A 21,030-nucleotide genomic window follows, 5' to 3' on the forward strand; every position below is an offset into this window, starting at 1 on the left:
TCCTTAATATTTCCTGTGGAGGAATAACTTATGGCTCTGCTTTGTCCATGCACTATTTGCAGTTTCTTTGATATCCTGCCTGCATTCTTCACAAAACCTCATTGTGCAGCTGACAGCTTTCCTTGTTCTCGTACAGCTGGAATTTCATAGAAGCAGACCCAGTAGACATGCTGGTCATCTTCTACACATCTTGGTATACTGCCATAGGATCATGGGCAAGTAGGGCTGGCAGTGACCTTACAAGGTCATCTAGTTCAGTCCCCTGCTCAAAGCAGGATCAACTTGAGACCATTGCTCCATGTTCTGTTATCTACCATCTAGCTCCATGCTTTTTGTAACCTCCCTACAGGTAGCTGAAACCCCCCTCAGTCTCATCTTCTCCAGACTAAATAAGCCTATATCCAGAGTGAACACTCCTAGAAGAAGCAAAGGGTTTTGCTGATTTGGAGACACTTTACATGTAGACAGAGACTCACATTTCTGCAATCGGGAACATGTAACGACCAAGTCTGAGACTTGGTTTTCTTTATCGGGTTTCTGAAGCAAAAGACAGATAGGACTTTACTGCATGCCTTACTGAGAAGAGGGGCCAGGCCATGTGCAGAGTCAAAGGCAGCTTCAGGTTACTATATGTAATTATAGGAGTCTGAGGAGAAGGGTATAGCTGTTGGGCAGGTATCAATCTGAAAAGAGTCATGAGCTTAAGTTTTTCCATTAGCTTGTCATTCCCCTTTCATTCCCCCATCGGTACCTCATTTTAGTTACCTCCTACACTATCTATCCTCACTGGGCACATCTACACGTGCACCCACCTGTGCAGTTATTACTTGCTTTAGCAAGTACAAAATGACTGTACAGTAACTGCTGGTACTGTGCAGTCCTGGTGCTGCATGGGTCATTTTCTGACCCTACTGCGCTGTAGCCTGTTGCTACTGCACACTAGCGGTGGTGTCACAGTTCATACCTGCTGACACTATGTTGCTACAGCAATGTAGCTTCTCATGTAGACGCGCCCACTGCTCACTTAAAAAGGGCTTCTCCTTCCACTTATTTCAGAAGCCTGTTTCCTGCAGGTCCATACATATGCTTGTTCCCATAACCTACTTCTGAATACGCAACTGATTCTAAAACCTGTGCCTACAAGTGATGATTATTCCTGAAGTTAAATCTGTCATACAAATGGGTAAGAAGCAAACCTTATGTCTGTACATGCCAATATGCATTCTTCAAAGCAGCCTTATTTCTGAGAATCTGGCCTGGTGCATCAAGAAGCAAATTAGCACAGCAAATGTGGTGACTGAGATCAGCCAGACACAAATGATTTCATATTCAGGTCCTGGTAAAACAAAGTTAAAAGGACCCCTCTGGGATATTTGCCAAAATGAAATATGTTGAGTGATGTTTCATCCCATTTCAGTTTTTTTAATTAAAAAATTAATGTTAAAGTTTTCCTTCTTTAAAAAAAGGTTTGAAAATCATTTAAATATTACTTTGTGAAAAAATAAATAAAAATTGATCATCTCTACCCATCTACTACTATTGTTGATTCTTTACCAGTTGGCTGAATTAAAGTTTTGACTATGGAAGACAGCTATGGGGGCGGTGTGCCCAGATAAGCATGCACATGCCTCTTGCAGCATCTCAAACCCCTTTGAGATGCTGCAAAATGCACATGCAGGAACAAAAAAATGTTTCCTGTGCTTCAAATTTGAGTGAGTGCAGGGTTTTTTGGGGTTGAGTGCCAGGATGCTAAGGCTGGGCAGGGCAGTGATTGGGGGCAGGGACCAGGTGGAGGAATGATCAGGAGGACTGCGGGAGCACTTGAGGGCTGGGACCGGGTGAGGGAATGATGGGGGGGTCTGGGGGAGCAATCAAGGGATGGGGCCAGGTGGGGGTCACGTGGGCCCTGTGGGAGGCATGTAGCCCCTGTTGGGGGACTGTGGGCCCCTTTTGGGGGCAGTCCATGACCCCTCCTGAGCAGCTCCCCCTATATGCCAACCCCCAGTCTCCCCACAATCCACCTACGAACCCTACACCCCCAAGCCACTCTTGCAAATGCCTCACCTACATACCTGGTCCTGTTGGTCAGGAATGAGGGGACTGGGGCAGGGGGCAGGCTGTGGGTTGGGAGTGAGGGGCAAGAGCAGGGGCAGGTCACTGGCATATCAGTACTGTTCAGCACTGCACATCCAGGTGAGTGAAGGGGGTAGGGGCAGCTCTGATTTTCTAAGACAAAAAAGCCAAAAGTCAATGCCAAACTGTATAAATACTTAGAATTTATTTTATGATGATGATGGAGGCACTGGTAGGCTTCCAAATGGTTTTAAAATTGTAAATATATCAATAAAACATTACCCAACTGATTGTATCTCTCTCTCCTCCCCTCCCCCCAGACGTAGATTTCATAGACATTAGGGCTGGAGGGGACCTCAGAAGATCAGCAAGTCCAGCCCCCTGCCCAAAGGGCAGGAAGTCATCTGGGGTCATAGGATCCCAGCAAGATAAGCATCCAATTTGCTCTTGAAGGTGTTCAATGTAGGTGCTTGAACCACGTCCGATGGCAGGCTGTTTCAGACCTTGGGGGCTTGAACAGTAAAGAAATTCTTCCTTATGTCCAGCCTGAAACGGTCTTGTAGTAGTTTATGACCATTTGACCTCGTCATCCCTTGGGGCGCTCTGGTCACCCCTGATAAACTTATAGGTGGCCATCAGATCACCCCTGAGCCTGCGTTTTTGCAGGCTAAAGAGCCCCATGGCTCTCAGCCTGTCATCATAAGGTCTGTTTTCCTGATCTCTGATCATGCACATGGCTCTTCTCTGGACTCTCTCAAGCAGTGGATTTTTGCTTTACTTGTGGAAGAACATGGGTTTGTTGGTATTTTAAAGAGTGACTTTGGGATTTTTTTTATCAGGCATTTTGCAGTTTTTAAATAGGAAACACCAGAATTCCTGCTACGGAGGCAAGTGGCAGGACCCAGGCAGAAGAGCCTGCTTAGAGCTGGCACCCAGGAACCCAGCTGGAGGTGACTGACTTCCTGGCTACTTGGGGCCAGGAGGACATGCTTTGACAATTCAAAGCAGGCCACCACATCTTTTGGGCAATAGCTACCTGGACGGCCGGGTGGTGGCACACATGGCAGCAGTGCCACAAAGTCCAACTGTGCAGCCACAGCTTACTGGCAGATGGCCCAGAGGGGCAGCCACCTCTAATAGCCATGCTGTTCCCATCTCAGTCTAGCAGGCAGGCAGCCTTGGGGCCACATGCTGTCGCAGGTAGCAGCAGGTCACATCCAGGCAGCAGCCCCCACTGCCAGAATGCAGCAGTGGGTCAAGGGTACAGGGAACAATCAGAGCTGCTTCAGCAGTCCAGCTGGCACAAGGGGTAGCATCCCTAGGCCAGGCCCCAGAAGTCCCTGAGAGCGAGCAGCCTTGAGCTGCTTGCCAGGACAGCTTTTTATACTGCTGGGACCAGCACAGGTGCTGACCCCAGGCCCTAGCTCCCCCCTGACTCCAGATCTGGGAGGAGCCAGGCAGGGTTATTTTGCCCCAAGTGACACAATTTGCCCCACACCAAAGTGCAGGTCCAGGTATGTGTGGTGAGGTAATGAGCCCCAGCTCAAATTTGCTCAAAGTCTTGGCCAGGGACAGCAACAGCACCACACATGCTCCTCCTTCCTTCCTTCTGGCTGCTCCTAGACAGCAGGAGAGATTGGTATGGGTGGGGAGGGAGCAGGTGCTGGAAAGAGGCATGTGTGCTACTGCTGCCTATCTCCTTTCAGTTCCCACAGAGCTACTTTCCACAGCCGGGACAAAGCATCACTGGCTTTAGGGCTCCTGGGTACCTGTCAGCCTGGGGACAGCATCGGGGTGGTGGGTTCTTCCTAACAGTGCCTGCTTATTGCCTGGCTCTCCATTGTCTTTTGTTGGCCCTGGACTTCCAGCCATACTGTGTCCCCATCTCTCCATGGCCTGGGAGTGGTGAGCCACAGCCTCTTTCAGAAAATTCTGGATCCACCCATGAAACATTAAATTTGACTATGTAACAACACAAAGAACCTGCAATGTAGGTTTAGATTACTTTCTTTCATTGGCAAAAGAAAGTTTAGGTTACTTCTTCCAGGGGGAAAAGAAAATGCCTGTGTTCATTAACTTCTAAGTCAAATAACTTTACCAGTTGCATTTATTTTTCATGACGAGATTACAAATAACTTGTCCTGTAATTGTAGATATTTCCATTAGTTACCAACATAAACTTAATTTTAATTTTCTTCCAACTCTTCCCCCATTATGGCTCTTGTAACTTACGTCCAATTTCAATAGAAAAATGACAGATGTAATATAATGGGGGGAAAAAGCTAAGTATCTGAAATTCAAATCTTCTGCTAAATCAACAGAACATTCACTTATATCGCCTTTACCAATATAGTGCAGATAGATTATTAAAGAGCCTAAAACAAACCAACACTGGCTTTCTAATCCCATAGTCACCATTAAACTAACCAAAGCCTATGAAAAAAAAAGAACTATAAAAACTGAAGATGATGTAGAGGAAGTGTGCATTATAATAATTATGCTGACTTCTGCTGATTCCACAAAAAAGTATTCTCAGTAGCTCAGAGAATTCTATATGATGAAAAATGAGTCACCGTGTCTAGCTGGAAGAGAGGAAAATTAACTTGAGAAGCCAGGTTCTGAAGTTTTTAGTGGTTATTCCTGTGTTGTGTTCAGTGACTTTTATGAGTGTAAGAGTACAGTACTAAATTAGGACTCCAAAAAGTGTTGTATTAAACAAACACATAATTGGTGCTCCATGAGACATACAAACTGAATAGAAAGGGAAAAAATACAAGTGTATTTTTCCCTAGGAGGAAAGGTGACAAACACCTTGTAGCAAAAGTCTCATCATTTCTATCTAAACATACTTTTTGTTCTACCCTGACCACTCCATAGCATAGATTTGGGTGGGTTAGTGAGCCTAAAAGATGAACAGAGACAGCAGGTCATGCAGTGGCAATATTAGTGGTATCAGATTAAGGTCCTTTGTGGGCCCTCCATGACGTCTACAATTTTCAGTGTTCCCTACTTACTTTAGTCCTAAACTGGTAGCTCCTGCTACTCATGCATTCTCCACTGTTTCCTTGAACCAAATTCTGGTGGATATTTTGTATGCTGGAGGACCAGTGCTCACAAGATGTCATGGAGTAGTTTATGTTAGTCTCCTAACTGCCTCTTAACAGAGAAGCAAGACCCCCTGGAATTCAAAGATAGCCTTCCTCAGTAATTTGGAGCAAATATATATATACACACACACACACACACACACACACACACACACACACACACACACACACACACACACACACACACACACACACACACACACACACATGTATCACACAACATTAGAAACACAAATTCCAGGGATGATCTAGAAACATTAGGGCTCTAATTCAGAGTTGCGTTGGTGATGTTATATGAAATGCTGACAGCCAAACAGACTTTAAGACAATATATCTGGCACGCAAAAAATCACTGCAATGAAGAGGAGTTTCTGGTAACATAGAGATAATACAGCAGTTCCTTTGCAAATCCTATAACAAAGGGAAATAGCTACAGAACACAGCTTTTTAGAGGCTTTTGGCAGCCTTGCAGCTGATACTCAAGCATCCATAACTTAGGGACGCTCATAGTTCTGAATTTCTTTCTAGTCTATTAGCAAAATTACATAGGATGTTATGTCCTGTGACAAAAATTACAGGACATAACATCCTAACCTGCCACAGGTAAAGTAGGGGGACCACAGCTGCAAGGTTGTTCAAAAACACTTGAGAGATCCAAGAATCAGTAAAACAGAACTTAACAGAAACTCCCACAATCCATACCATTTGGACCATACGGTACAAAATTCCCAGAACATCTTATCTTCTGATATTTTATGAATACAATCAGCACAGACAACTTCAAAGAGAATTTTTGTTTTCACTGTTCACCTGAAAAAAACCTATGCTTTTGTAGCCCTCGTCAAGTTAGGTTGAAGGCATTTTGCGCCTGAAAGCCCATCTGACATCTCCCCCACTTGTACAGTTTGTCCAAAAAATGTTATTACTAAAAGACCTTGTTTCTCATGGCCCCAGCAACATAACTTTCCACTCTCATTGTAGGCCACACCAGACCAAAGAAAAAACTTTGGGTACAATCTTTAAAAAGTACAGTATTGCCAACAGGATTAACAAATGAATGAATGACTTTTGAGAGATCTGCCAGCAACTCAGGAATTGAGGGCATCTGAATAATAAATAATTGCAACCAAAAAAACAGTAACTACTCCAGTATCCTGTACATACATATTAGCAATCAGTAGTACTGTAGCTAAGGGGGGCAACCAGGGTACCAGCCCTGAGCACTGAGTTAGGTGGAGTGCAAAAACAGGGCCACCACCAGCACCAGCTCAGCCACCGATGCTTCCCACGAACTGTGGCTGCTCAAAACACAGAAGTGTCCAGATATGTCTCTGGCAGTCACTTTGGTCAATAACTTCTATTGTCCTGCAGTTGAATTTGAAATCCTTCTAGACAACTTACAAAGGCCAGAGCTGCCCCAGGAACTTACAGTGTAAGGCAGAGGTGCTCAAACTCTGCCCTGCAAGCCAAATGTGGCCTACAGACTATGGTATGTGGTCCACAGGGCTCTCCGTGGGTCAGGGGGATCAGTGACAATTAATACTGCCACCCTCCCCTGCTGTCAAATCCCAAACTTCAAGCCTCACACAGCGGGCTGTGGCTGGGCCATGCCCCTCCCGCCCCTACAGTTGGATTGGAGCTAGACAACACCCCTCCCCGCCCCCCCACACACACACAGCTGGATCAGGCTGTCATGCCCCCTTCCACCATGGGACCAGATTGGGGCCAGGCTGACTCCAGCCTCATACTAACCTGCACAACCAGAAGGGGTCCCACCTGACCACTCTGGTACCACACTGAGACCACCAGCTGGAGCCCGCCCACAGACTGACCAGGCACTGCCCATCCAGCCCACTGGCTGAAAAGGTTATGCACCACTGGTCTAAGGGATGGATGAAGAGAAAATGGAATGTCCAAAAAGTGCCAAAAAAGCAATCATAAGATTCCCCCTCTTTTCTTCATCATTATAAATTCACAATAGTTAATTACTTTCACCATCAAAAGTGTATGCTTTGCCTCAACTTCCAACAATCAGCTCTCATTATGTCTTTCTGATAGATGGAAAGGCAACTACCTTTTGCATTGTTTTTTACCAAACTTTGGTCTCCTGCCTTCTAAAGTGTTTTTTAGAGATTGAATCATTGCTGTTGCTTTTTTCTAACCATTTACTAATTTGTTATTGACCTTTATTAATTGTGAACATCAGAACACGACCCAGCATTCCAATAAGGTTTTTTTATTATTATTATTTTTATGACCACACCTGACTCCTTGTTTTTCCTCCTGTGTTTACATGCAAGGATTCCATTCCCTTTTGCTCTGTTTTGTAGTGGCATTTCCATGCTTGACTACCATTATAGTTAAGTGGTACTCCAGTCCAGGATAGTCTCTCTTATCTTTTAAGAAAGACTACACACTAAGCAGCTTGACACAATAAAGGAGTCCAGTTTAGTTTTCTGAACAATCCAGATCAGTGTAATTGTTCCCATGACTACTTACCACCAATCGGTGTCATTTACAATTATTTTATGGTTTTTTTTATACCCATTCAAGCAGGGGTTGGCAACTTACGGCCCCACAGGCCATATCCAGTCCACAGAGCTACTGGTTTCAGCCCATGGACCTACAAGGCTTTGTCTGTGCCTTCACCGGGGCTGAGTAGTGAGGAGCTGCACTGGGGTTGGGCAGCTGGGAGCTGTGCCCATACTGCTACTTCTTATCTTCATCCATCCAGCCCCCTCCCCAGTTTCAGGGCAAGTGCAGCTTCCAGCCAGAGTGGAGATGTGCTAGGACTAAGCTGGGTCAGGGAGTTGGGGCAAATGCAAGGAGAAGCAAGAGCAATGTGGAAACGATTTCTAGCTATGTGGTCTTCAGGCACTATGCAGCTCCCTTCCAGGTGGAAGCTATGCTTGCATTGCAGCCCCAGAATAGGGGGCTGGGAAAAGTGGTGGTTGTGTGGATGCAGCTCTCAGCAACTGTGCCAGGGACACAGAAGTGGAAGGTGCTTCCAGGCTGCTACTGCTCTTTCCCTCCCTGCTTCTCACCCCTCCACCCAGCCCGACCCCAGCACAGCTCCACTCAGGCTGGAACCTGCACTTTTACTACAGGCATGGAGTTAGGTGCTAGGAAAACAGTCCAGCTACATGACTCAATAGGAACCAAGGGAAAGCTCCCTTCCACCCCGTCCACCCAGACCAGTACTGTGTTGGGAAAGGTTGCTGGCCCCTCCATTAGGGGTACTGACTAGCACTGAAGCAAGAACATCTCTGGATCCCTGCAACAAAAAGCATTCACTGGAAGATATTCTTCACTTAGTTGCCTTTTTTTGATAATCAGCTATTTAACCGATTCAATGTGGACTACATTTTTGTACAGTATTTTAAAACATCAGAATGTCTAGCAACACTAATAGTCAAATGCCTTACAATGTCATGTCAACTCAACTTGCAAACCCATCAAAGGGTAGAATTTGATCAATGGTATCCATTTTCCTTAGAAACATGCTCACTGACAATAGTTAAGCCACCATCCTTCCATTATTTACTGAATCCATCCCCTATCAGATTTCCCATTATTTTGCCCAGACATAATGCTAGATTAACTGTTCTCCTGGTCCTGCAGTCATTCTCTTTACCTTTTTTAAATATAAGCCCAAGGTTACTTCTTTTCCTGTTCCCTAGAATTTAAGTACTGCTTTAAGATTTGGTAAAAATAAAAACATAAAAGGGTCGGAAAGTTCTACAGACAATTCTTTTAGCAATCTTGGGTACAAGCTATTCCCTCCAATTTTAAAACATGTGGTCAATGCAGAAGCAAGTGAATGCTGATTCCACACAGAAAGTACACTCTTCAGTATTTACATTCAGTTCAAAATTCTTCTAACACTTTGTCCCTGCTCAGTATATGTTTGCACAGTGTCTAGCACAATGGGGCCCCAATCCTGATTGAGAGCCCCTCGGCAATAACGAAATACTAATAATAAAGCGTTTTCAGACATTCCTCTTATGCAGCCTTAAGGCTAAATGCTAAGAAATCTGTGAGGTTTTAAATTGATCTATTAATATACGATGGCTTGTTTCAGCTTCTTTCATTTTCTTTCCTTTTTTTGCAGTTGATACATTACACATATTTTCAGGATAAAAATATAGTTCAGCTAAGGCAAGTAGCTACATGAAATTTCAATCATGGTAAGCAAGTACAGGATAAATCCCTATTGGAATTATAGGATGCGTGGATCTTCTGGAATGAATGTTGCTGTTTAATATAGTTTTGTTATTATCTGTGTAATATACGGTTAGTCATACTGATGGGCTGATTCTGATCTTATGTTCATAGTAAATCCGCTCAATACAAGGAAGCCCTGTGCAGACATGTATTGCATTACATATATGAGGCAGAGATGGCAATCTCATGTACATGCATCATCATCAGACTTGCTAATTATATGACTAATACAATATTTTGAGTAAGATTCCAGTCTGCTAGCTTTATTCCAGTTCCAACTGAACCATGTACAATTCTGTGTATTAACATTTTAGAAAACCATAACTGTTTCTTTCACTACATTTGAGAATTAAAAACACAAATCTGAATGATGGTTTATTGGATTATGGTTGGATTATAACATATTGACATCAGCCTAAATGATACATACAGAATTATAACAGGCTGCCTAAAACCTATTCCTGTTCCCTGCCCATACACACTATCTGATATAGCACTTCCTTACATCAGGAGGAAAGTAGCAGGTGACATTGAATGGCAGGTACAAGGGTCAGACAACTGCCATTCACTATATGGACATCAACCAGCACATCATCATCTCTCATCAAGAAACAGCTTTTTGTCCTCTGCCATACTATTCACCATATCGCTGGAATTAGCCACAACTATCCCCTGGCAAAAATACTGGGATAAACTAGGTGATAAAGCTGCTGAATGGAGCTTTCATGTGGCACCACCATAGTTCCACCAGAGGTATAATAATGTATTGTTTCCAGTCTGAACAGCTGCAGCAGCTGTGGTGGCCAGGCCATCAGTAGATACCAATCTTGTGCTTCCCGAAGTCAATGTTGAAGCTGGTGGCTGGTTGCTAAACCACCCCTATCTATGCTATTGAACTGCATATACAATAGGTCAAAATTCACTTCATGCAATAAAGGGTGAGGATTTTAAACAATACAATTTTCAGGTTTATGGGCTCCTGATTCAATTACTTCCAGCATGGTAACCACAGCACTGAAAACGTTAGGAGTGGCGTTGCTCACAGGTAGTTTTGTTATAACTTGTAATTCAGCTGTTTGTTTCAGTATCTTAAGCTGTTTACAGCATCTTAAAGTACCAAAAATGAGAGACATGAAAGAACAATGAGGGTTTTTTATTTGGGTTGCACCATATATTCTACATACCCGTAAGTTGTTCTTGTAGTTTTCTATATAGGGAGAAAAAATGTAGGCAAGGAGGTGCCCACTTTGGTTTATTTCTGGTTGTCTTGTTTAACAGAATATACGAATTCAGTACAAAAGCTATGCAGTTACAAGAACTGTAACTCAGTGTCTCTTGGAGACTACACAAAAGGAGATGTGAAGGAAGAGTGCGTGCACTTTGCACAGTGTGAAAGGAACAGTAGCTCAGTACCAAGAGGTTGGAGAGGTTAGGTAACCACGCTAAATACAGTAAAGTAAGGCCAAGATCCTGCCCTGTGATAGTGAAGCTTTGTGCCACTCTAGAATCCTGTACATATGATGAAATGGGTTCAATATCCCACTGTCCCAGCCATGCACAGGGCACAACAAGCAAACCGTGGAGAAACTCATGAGCTGTCTTCACTCTTTTCATGGCCCAGAGCTTGGGTTTTCTTCGACACTCACTTAGGGATGGCTTGAGAAATCAGGAAGGAAAGGGAAGGAAAGATAGAAATAAGGAAATAATCCAATGTCCAACCTTCCTACATTCATATTTAACAACTACAGACCATCTCTGGTCCTGTGTGGTCTCTATTCTCCTCCCTGCCAATTCCTGTGTGAATCTTCTGCACAAAGATTGCCTACTGGGAAGACATTCAATGTGTAGAGCAATGGGAACAACACACAAAAGAAGATCGTCATGTCACCAAGAAACTACTACACAACTATAAGTGCACAGGCACACACCCATTTATAGAATTTGCTCCTTATTTACAAATGTGAGAGATTGTGTTTGGTTTTATGTTTTATTTTTTAAGTACAAGGAGTTTTTGTTTTTCCTGTCCAAAAATATTTCATGCAATAAAACCTTTGCAAGTGTTTTCCCAAATCGTGACAAAGGTCTCTGAGATATGTTAGTTTAATATTTTTTTTAAAATTCAAGCTTAAAAACATAAAGTAAACTTTGTGTATTAAAATACATGTTCTTGTCTAAATTCACACAAGGGAGCTGAACTAAGCAGGAATCTACTTGAATGAGCTACTGCCAAAAAACCCCCAACAACTGTGTGCAAAATGCTACTGACAGCTCTTCCTGTTTGCAAAGCATTTATTTTTTTTGACCTGAAATATATTTGACTCATTCATTGTGGTTTCCACTTTCTGGTTGGGTAAACCAAATAAAATATTCTAGATATACGGTCAATATTCAGCATTTCCAGTGTTAAAGACAGATGAATAATATACCAACTGATATTTAACACTGGTAGTCTGGTCACAGAGCTTAGGAAATAAATGGTTAGCAGTATGTTTCTACTGCTGGTAAGCTAACAACTCTCCAAACCTTGTGTGGGAAGGGGAGAAAAACCCCACTTTGGTATAGGATAAAAATGATACAATTCTAATTTGATAAAGCTTTAAATACAATTATGCCTCTATATATGTCTGATGATTATGGCATTTTGCTGTAGAGCAAGTTTCATTTTTTTGTATAGGAAACAATGCTTTTTCTAAAAGTTTGCGTGACAGAAAAACCTGAATTTGAAGCTTTTTCTGAGGCTCTGAATTGTTCAGAACTGTTGTTACTTTAGTGTTACACCAGATCAGTTTAGAAACTGAAGTAATGACGCGCTAAAAGAAAAAAATGTTCTTGCTATGTTCACAGCTACAACCAGAAGCAGAGGTGCCAGAAACTTTGGAGAATACTTGTTTCAAAGATCCCCAACCCTACTTCGTAAAATCTCTGATGGATAAATTCAGGTAAATGTCCAACTTTTACATGTTTACGTAAACCAGGCCTATATATAAGTGATAAGAATTTCAGTACAGCTCTACACTCATCATTTCAAATACAGTAAAGAAACTGTTACAAAAAGAACTTGAAAAAGCCTGAAAACATCGCCCTATTGGCTAAATGAGGTTTTCCTGAGTTGTATAAGGTGTTATTAGGCAACTCTGCTTGCATAAAACATCACTTTCATTTTGACTATGACTTCGGCTTCACGCGGAGGAGCAAAAGGTATTTTAGCTTTTGCTAGACTAAATCCTGCAAAAATTCTAGTGAAAACAAGGTAGTTGTTTTACATGGTAGCTGATTAAGGTAATTCTGAAGGCAGACTGCAACTACAATTTCCCTGACTTCACTGGAATTGCAAAGTGGGTTTAATGCAAAAATAAAAATCACCCATTAACTCAGTGAAAATAAGGGTTGTGAGAGGGGTGGCACTAAACTTACTGCCCAAGGAAGGCAAAATAACAAATACCTCTTTAGTATTTAATATGAATTAGTTATGCAAAAGAGGGCTTTTTTTTTTCCTTTTACCCAGTAGTGACTGGAATTTAATATAAGTGGCATGAATGTAGCTGGATAACAACACCCTGAAAAGAAGGTTTCTGATCACCCCTCAGCCCCCTAACCTTCCAGCTGATGTTCCCTTCAGTCCTTCTCCTTTTCCATCAATTTTCAGCCTCCCCTGCCACTACTTTCATTCTCTTTGCCAGGTTAGTAACCACATTTGATCTCTTTTTCTCTAATTACAGTCCCATACTGCCTGGTCTTTTTACAATTACAGGCTGGCCAGCTCTTCACTTCTGCCCCAGTTTCCTTTAATTGAGTCCTTAGTACTGCTTCTGGAATGAAAGCGCTCCTCTGCAATGGAACTATATCAGTATTTCTATACATGGGTATTTACACTTTACATAGGCTCTGGAGAGGTGGGCTGGGGTCTTTTAATTAGAGGGGTTCTTGGAAGCCAAAGCACCCACAGTGTCTCATTTATTTAGTACCCTCTGCTTCAGAATGATGGTGGGGGCGCTTTAACTAAAGCCTGTTTGATGAGCTTTAGTTAAGCATCTCTGCAGCCATTTTGAAGCATAAAGATACTGAATACATGAGATGACGATGCTGCTGGAGCATGCTAATTAGCATACACTGGAGCAGGCATTGGTCACATGTGTAGGTCCCCTAAGGCTAGGAACAGACATTACATATAAATCAGTTTAAAAGATCAGAAACTGGTTTAAACCTGTAATGGGACAGACATTTAGTGCACATAAACCAGTTTAAAAATAGCTGAAACTGGTTTGAGATAAACCTGGTTGAATGTAGCATCAGACTTAACTGATTGAGCTCAAGCTAGTTTATGCAATGTCCATCCCAGACACCTTCCTGGTTTAACTTAAACTGCAGCAGCTCTCTAGAGCCCTCTGCGATGCCTCCAAGCTGGCCCAGCTGGCCGGTGGCTAGCCCTCTGCCCAGCTAGCCACTGGCCATTCACCTTGGCCCAGGCCTGCCCATACTCCTTCCCTACCTCCTCCACTCAGCAGTGTAGAAGGGAAGGGAGGGCTGCAGTAGCACTCTCAGGCTTCTGGCCTGAGCCACTGCAGCATTTCAAGAATGAAAGGGGAACATCCATCCACTTGCAAACTAGTTCAATCTCTGCAGGTTAGTCTAGTTCAGTCTTGCAGCAAAGACTGAATCAATTCAGGCTTGGGATTTTGAATGTCTGTCTCTAGCCTGAAGGGCCAACTTTAAACCTCTACAGGGACTGAAAAATTAAAGATGGCCTCTTAGCACAGGTAGCTCTCTATTCCATACCACCAAGAAAAGGACAAGTTCTGAGCAACCTAAAGTCAGCAAGTTCTTGTGGTCCAACTCTGTGGTGCTGCTGTACTGAGGGGACTGGATGTTGCCAGCCCAGTTCTGCCCAGCTGCACACAAAACGTGCCAAATGGCCTAGAAGCTGACAGACCTTCACCTCTTACCAGTCCTTTTCCACACACGTGCTTCTCTACATTGTGCTGCTGGAGAGAACAAAGGCATGTGGCAGGAGAGAACAAAGACACGTGGCACAACAAGGTTTTGTTTAAGAGAAGAAATGTAATTAGTGGGGTCTAGTCTCAGGTGCCACTAATTACCTCACATCATGGAATATGACTATTAATACTTATGATATCTTGAAGTGTGAATAAAATGTGTATATATGTAAACTGTTCTGTGCTCAACTGTGTAGGGCTTTTAAATATGGAGCATATCTAAATTATTACATCAAACAAATAAATTATTGCCTGCAGAAAGTCTATATCCATGCAAAGTCCTAGGAAAAAATCTCTTCTGTACCTGCACCACCCAACCTCACTACAAATAGTTATATCCAGAAACTGTTATATCTATCTCTTGTTGTTCTGACAAACAATACGCTAACAAAAAAATACTCAACTATACATTTGCATAATAAATGAGGTAATTATGAAAAAAAGTTGTTGAATACCTACTGTATTTCTATGTGCAAAGATTACACTTTGTTGTATGGCTAGTTCTTAGAAAATTGTGACATATCGCTATCATACATTGAGTAACAACTTCTTTTCAGGGTGTTGGCACTACAGCCTGAATGTTGTCAGGCCAGAGCAGCTAGAGTAAGAAACTTTATTTAATTATCTGTGGCTCTGATTTATGCATCATTTTGTGTTTCTATCTCTTCATTCTGCTATCCTTTGAGAACTGACCCGTTACAAACCTCCAAATTTAACATAATGAACAGAATGTTAAAAACCTAGAAAGTTACTGTATAGACACAGCAGGATCTTCTGATCCTTCATCTACTGTCAGAAATATTGTAGCATGCTAAAATGTTCAGTGTCAGGGAGCGCTGAAGAAAATGAAATGCAAGAAATGTTAGACTGAACTGAAGCAGACTACCAGTTTCTTCAAATGACAACTGGGGCTGGAACCCCTGACCCCCTCCATATATAAGGGTGAAGTTACACTAGCTTTGACTACTCTAATGACACTGAAACATGAACATCTGCACATTAAAGCTCATTAACTTGTATTAAGTGCCTTTTGTACTTGTGTTAAGTATCTCAAAGTTACACCACTTCAGACAAGGGTTCACTCCGGGCCTTGCTACCTAAGCTCATGTCAGGGTAATTTCTTTTTGCTCCACAGAGATAAAATGAGCAATTTCCAGTCCTCCAGCATCCCAGGATGCACCATTCCCCCACCCCCCAAGCAAGGGAGCTATTTCCTAGCCAAACCCCTGCTCACCAGCCCTCTAGCAGCAAGGTCAGAGCTATGAAGGAAAGAAACAGTATTCACTCTTAATATGCACTTTCTAACAGTATTCACTCACAGCACTATCTAACAGTAACTTCACTTAACATTCCCCAGATTTAGTGTGGTCTAAGTATAAAGTGTAACTCCACCCTTATTTAATTAGGGCCAGTGAAATACCACAAGAGAGAAGGAAATGCTAACTATAAATAGCTTAACTGTTCCCACATCTCTTGTATGGCTACAGAGCTGTTTTATCTGCCAATCTAAAAAGAATAAGGTAGAGGAGTGTTAAATTACTGACCTGTTATTTTCTCTTTTATTCCTTTTAGAGTTACCAAAATAGTACTAATCTGGAGTACTAGTTCAAGTATCTTCTCACTTTTAAGGCCAATCACAGTCAAGAGAAGGGCTGGTTAGGGAGTTTCCAACAGAATACTTTTTCTTTCAGAAAAAAGCAACAACACTATTTATTGAAAGCCAAACCTTTCACAAAAATGCATGTTTGACAGGTCTTCCAATAGAACCCATACAGGTTTAAAAAATAATTGGGATTCCTGTCACTCACTTGCCAAGCTCCTCAGCAGCCTGCTAAAGGTTGCCAAAATATTTCTACCTGCAGACAATCCTGGATTTGGGCATCAGTGTGCTCCCAGAGACCACAGACCAAGGTTGGCATGTAGATAAGTTTGAGACAGAGAAGTCTGGGGCTTGCAGAGAATTTAACCCATCAGCTTTGCCATCTCCAGGAATAGGGCAGTTTAAAAAACCATCTTCCATAAGATTTAGGCATCCCAGAATGTCAGCTCATCTGGTAGTTTTGGCATCTCTCAGGGGCCAAGCCCATTGTTCTGAGCAGAGATCTTAGAAGAAAGCCTGACAACTGCCAAGGTCTAGATTCTTGGCTTTACACTATCAAGGGCTTCTAGGCTCCTACTGTACAACTTGGAATTTGGAAAACCTGAGATGAACTTCAAGGGTCTTCAGCTCCAAAACAGTCCTGCCATGTGGACCCTCTGGCAATGAAGACCCCATCCCCTCTATTCTTTTCATGAAACAAATGTGGGTTACTTCTTTTTCTATGAAGGAAGAGCGTTTAGCAACATGTTGTTTAGCCCACAAACAGTTATAGGTGCTAAATATCTACATGAAAGATAATGAGAAGCTTTGTGGGAAATATCTAATACAGCAGTGTATTACACCTTGCAAAAGGTGGAGTCAAAAAAAAAGAGGAAACAAGAACAAGGACTTAAAAAGAAAAGCATTTTTCACCTTACTGCCATGCTCTCTGTTTATTTTATGATGCTGACATGGTACTTGAAACTGCTGCTAGATGGGAGTTGGGCCTGCTCCAGAAGTCACTTTAAGGCCTTTTAGGATGTGCATTATGCCTTATATTTTGCTAATAATCTTAAGTATCAAGTATTCTAATAATCTCATCTCAAATGGGAGACCACTCTTAGGAAAAATTGGCACTTTTCCACAATATGCCAGTGTCTTGAGCGATCATTAACCACTTACCCTAGAACTGTTAAAGATTTGAGCTCACTTTTCAAAAGCTGCCTACTCGGCTTCTGAAAATTAGAACCATTTTCAGACATGGCCTTATGGCTCCTATTGACTTTAGCTGAAATGAGAGATGCACTGAAATGTGGTCCCATTTACAGTGTGGAGAGCTCCGAAGCTGGAACTCAGCTGATGTAAATCACCCGCCAATGGTGAACTTACATGAGTTGGGATCTGCTCCCCAAAATTTTTGCCTCTCCCTACAATGCTATAGCAATTCTTTAAAAGCATCCAGTACCTCCTTGTTTGGAGATATCACAAAAAAGAACTACTCCCAAGATGAAAAAAGTTAATTGCAGTATGTACACAGCTGCCATCAAGATGCTGTAAATTAGAATATAAATGATTAAAATATATCGAAAACTTAATTACAACCCACACTTCTGAAATTCAGATAGACTGCCACAACATTGCCTGTATAGAAATTGGAAGTTAATAGTTTTCATTTTGCAACAGACTTTGATGGAGGTGGATTTCAAGAGAAAGCATGTTTCAGACTTCAGTACCTAACACAGCAGAGGTACAATCACTTTCTGACTCAACAAACCCTAGCAAGATTTTTAACTGAGGTACTTGGGTAATGAAGACATCAAAATCAAGGTGAGAGCCTCCAAATAGTATTGCTAAGGCTTTAAAAGCTATTAGTCCTTGTAGTTAGTTAATCCACCCATAATGAAAAGTTCAGGATGTTTATAACATGTTCACAATTGGTCATACAATAAGGAAATGTGCTCCTCCATTCTAAGCAAGCTGAGAGTAATCGAGAAGCACTGTTGTGAGCCTTGCTGAGAGGGAATTAAGGTAATTAGACCTAGTCATCATAGAAGCTGTGGCAAGATCATCACAGGACAACTCGGCTAGAAAAATCACCAGAAAATCACTAGAAAAATCACTTTTGTGCGAAGTATAATACTTAGCTTACTATGGAAGAAACTAAACATTACACTGGGGGCAGGTCTACAGAAGACGCTACAGTGCTGTAGCGACATGCTCCCTTATTATAGCGCATTGCTACGGTGATGTAGCGGCCAAAAATAACCATGCATGGCTGGCGCAGAACAGCATGGGCTGTTACTACATTGTCTTTTAGTACTTCCAAAAGGAAGTACTAAATGACGGTGCAGTAACAAAGGTATCATATGGCCACTTGTAGATGCATCCTGGGACTCTTAACCTGGATCACCATTGCTGAACTAATTCTTTCAACAAATGAAACCTTTTATTATAACTTCTTCATATAAGCAATACCCATCAGTATCAACTTCTGTTTTCTCAGCAGAATATGCGGTAAAGTGCAAAAGGTTTAAAGTGCGAAAAGGAACTGATCCTTAATTATGGAGAATCAACTCTCCCTTGATAATGATGCCAGAGTTCTAATGAATCTCTTTCTTTAAAATTGGTCTCCCTAACTGAGGCTAAGCAGTATTTCAAGTTTTGTCACATTTCAAATCTGTCATGAAAAATTGCATTTGTCCATTATCAGAGATGGACTTCTGTCTTCCAAGTGTGATTGGAGCCAAGCCTCCAGCACCAAGAGATGTTTTCTGGAGAAGTAGACAGATCTCTGAATGTTAAAAATTTGTTAGCAGTGTCTACTAGCATTAAAGTCTTAGAGTAATAGCATGACAGCCAAAGTACTTGATTTAAATCAGAATTGCAGCTGGTGAGTCCCAAAGAGCCATCTGAGTAATGAAGCCAAATGCAATCAAAAGGAGGCAGTCCCTCAGAATCCCCTGATTTCCGTAGTCCAGAGACAAAATAAAACTTCCCACTCCAGGACAAATCTGAAATCTATGAAGAGCATAGCATATGAAATCTCTATCAATGGAAGTGTAGATTAGACAAATATATTGTCTAATATATTGTCATGGGTGAGGAAGATCCTGCCTCAAGCAAGGAATTATACTAGGTAACCTCCTGAAACCCCTCCTAGAGCTCTGATTCTACGCAATCAGTGTTCTGTGGCTCTTAGAAAGGATTGCGGCATTTCAGAGTTATCTGACTGCCTGTCACCTGTAAGTTTTGCTGGGAACACTCTTTCTAATGTTTCCACTGATGACAGGTAACAACTGGTACTATTAGATATAGCTCTTTCAAACAGCTGCTGAAAGTCATTGTGGGTTGGGAGAAAAAAAATAAATGTGATCCTGAGCATAACCTGAAGCTCCCCTCAAAATTCATTTTTCAAGGTCCAAGAATAAAATGTTTAAATATCATAGACAAGAGTACAGACGCATGTATAAAGTATTACTGTATCATGGTTACTTTCCTTGCTGCTTGTGTTCACTGATTTTGTATGTGCAGAGCTGTTTTTTCTTTGAAAAGTTCAGGAAATGTGTATTGTCATTGCAGTAGAGTAACACAACGTTTATCCCCTAAAAACAATACAATGGACACTCACATTTCAGATGAACTTCAACCTTATATGTTTTCTTTCAACTGTGACCCATATTTTCAAAAGATAAGCAAGTTACTCCATGTGATAAGTCAGTTCACAAGTGACTGCATGAATTTTATGTCAATGCATGTGTAACTGGAAATGTAAGAGACGTATAAAACATTACTACATTGCCTCATAAAAATATATGCTGATCTTCATTAAAACATTGTGTTTATTTTTCTCTAAAAACAATTAAGGGCCATATCATGAGGACTGCAGACATATCCAGACTGGGGAGAGGACTAAAATAGGACTAGTGTGTCTGAACAGAAGTCCGAGAAGAGACTGTGCCTCTAGATGACCCCTGTCTGAGCAATTCTAAATTATCAAAAGAGCGGGGAGGTTATATCATCTGTTTGGCCAAACTACACTACTGTCTCCTAACACTAACCATAGTGAAATGCTGTGTAGAAAAGAAGAGATTTTTTTCATGATAATATAACTTAAACCTAAAAACACCTGTGTCCTAGCTATATTTATATACTCATGCATGGTTATGAATGATGTGATGATAATTCAGCAATGAATTCCCTGAAAATGTCACCAAAGCTTTTGAATGATGTATCAAGCTCTTCTCTCCATTTCCTACCATCTCTTCTGGCTGACAAAGGTAGATGAAGGGCATGGCCTACCTTCTTCTCACCTCTTTTGAGATAGTTTGTGCAGACAAAAACAAATTGGGCTAGTAAAAGTGGAAGGAGCTGAAGCTGTCCCTCATACTCGCATTGTAAGGCTTTCTGGATTCTGTGAATACTAACCCCATCCTCTAAACAGGGAACTAAACAGCATCTAGTAGTTCCCCCGACCACTTTTCAGGGGACTCTTGCTCCCCAGTAAAGGTCCAAACTATGTTCTCAGTTACACAATTCTTTTGATTTAACAGAAGGCCAATTCTGCTCCTTTAATACATTGCCCAGGAAGATACAAAACATTCCTATTTCATTATTCATCTTTAGAAGCATGTTTAGAAACAGGTTTCTGAACTATAATAAGGTTAACTGAATTCTCCTTACTTACAGAATCATGAACGTCCTCTTCTCATCTCAAACTGTCATCAGCTTGCAATTGTTTAACTATTTCAGCAAACGGAAAACATTTAAGTCACATGGGTACAAGCTTATAAAGGCAAAAAGAAAGCAGGGAAAAAAAAAGTAAACTCAAACCACTTCCTGCAAAGCAGGAGTCTACAGACTTACTAAGAAGGCACTTACATCTCACTCTACCCTTCCCTAGTAGATAACAGACAAATGCTAAAGTACAAAAGCAGTTTCTTTGTTGAATTACTGCAAATACAGAGGGTAATATTTACTTCTTTGCAGAAGGTAAGCATATGGTTTAAAAAAACCACTGGAAGGCATTATGTTTCTAAGCCCTGAGACAACTTCC

The 21,030-nt window shown here is 41.7% G+C and overlaps 1 protein-coding gene across 1 annotated transcript in view; it reads right to left on the minus strand.

Annotated features, from left to right (window-relative positions):
* ARHGAP15 (Rho GTPase activating protein 15) overlaps window positions 1–20,774 on the minus strand; it is a 507,565-nt gene extending 486,791 nt beyond the window's left edge. Inside the window, exon 1 of the mRNA XM_090041263.1 lies at window positions 20,662–20,774. The gene's annotated coding sequence lies outside the window, so the exon portion shown is untranslated. The remainder of the gene's footprint in view (window positions 1–20,661) is intronic.
* Window positions 20,775–21,030: the final 256 nt, after the last annotated feature.

The sequence above is a fragment of the Crocodylus siamensis genome, chromosome 4 (genome assembly GCF_052110815.1).
Source record: "Crocodylus siamensis isolate JL-2025a chromosome 4, ASM5211081v1, whole genome shotgun sequence".
NCBI lineage: Eukaryota > Metazoa > Chordata > Crocodylia > Crocodylidae > Crocodylus > Crocodylus siamensis.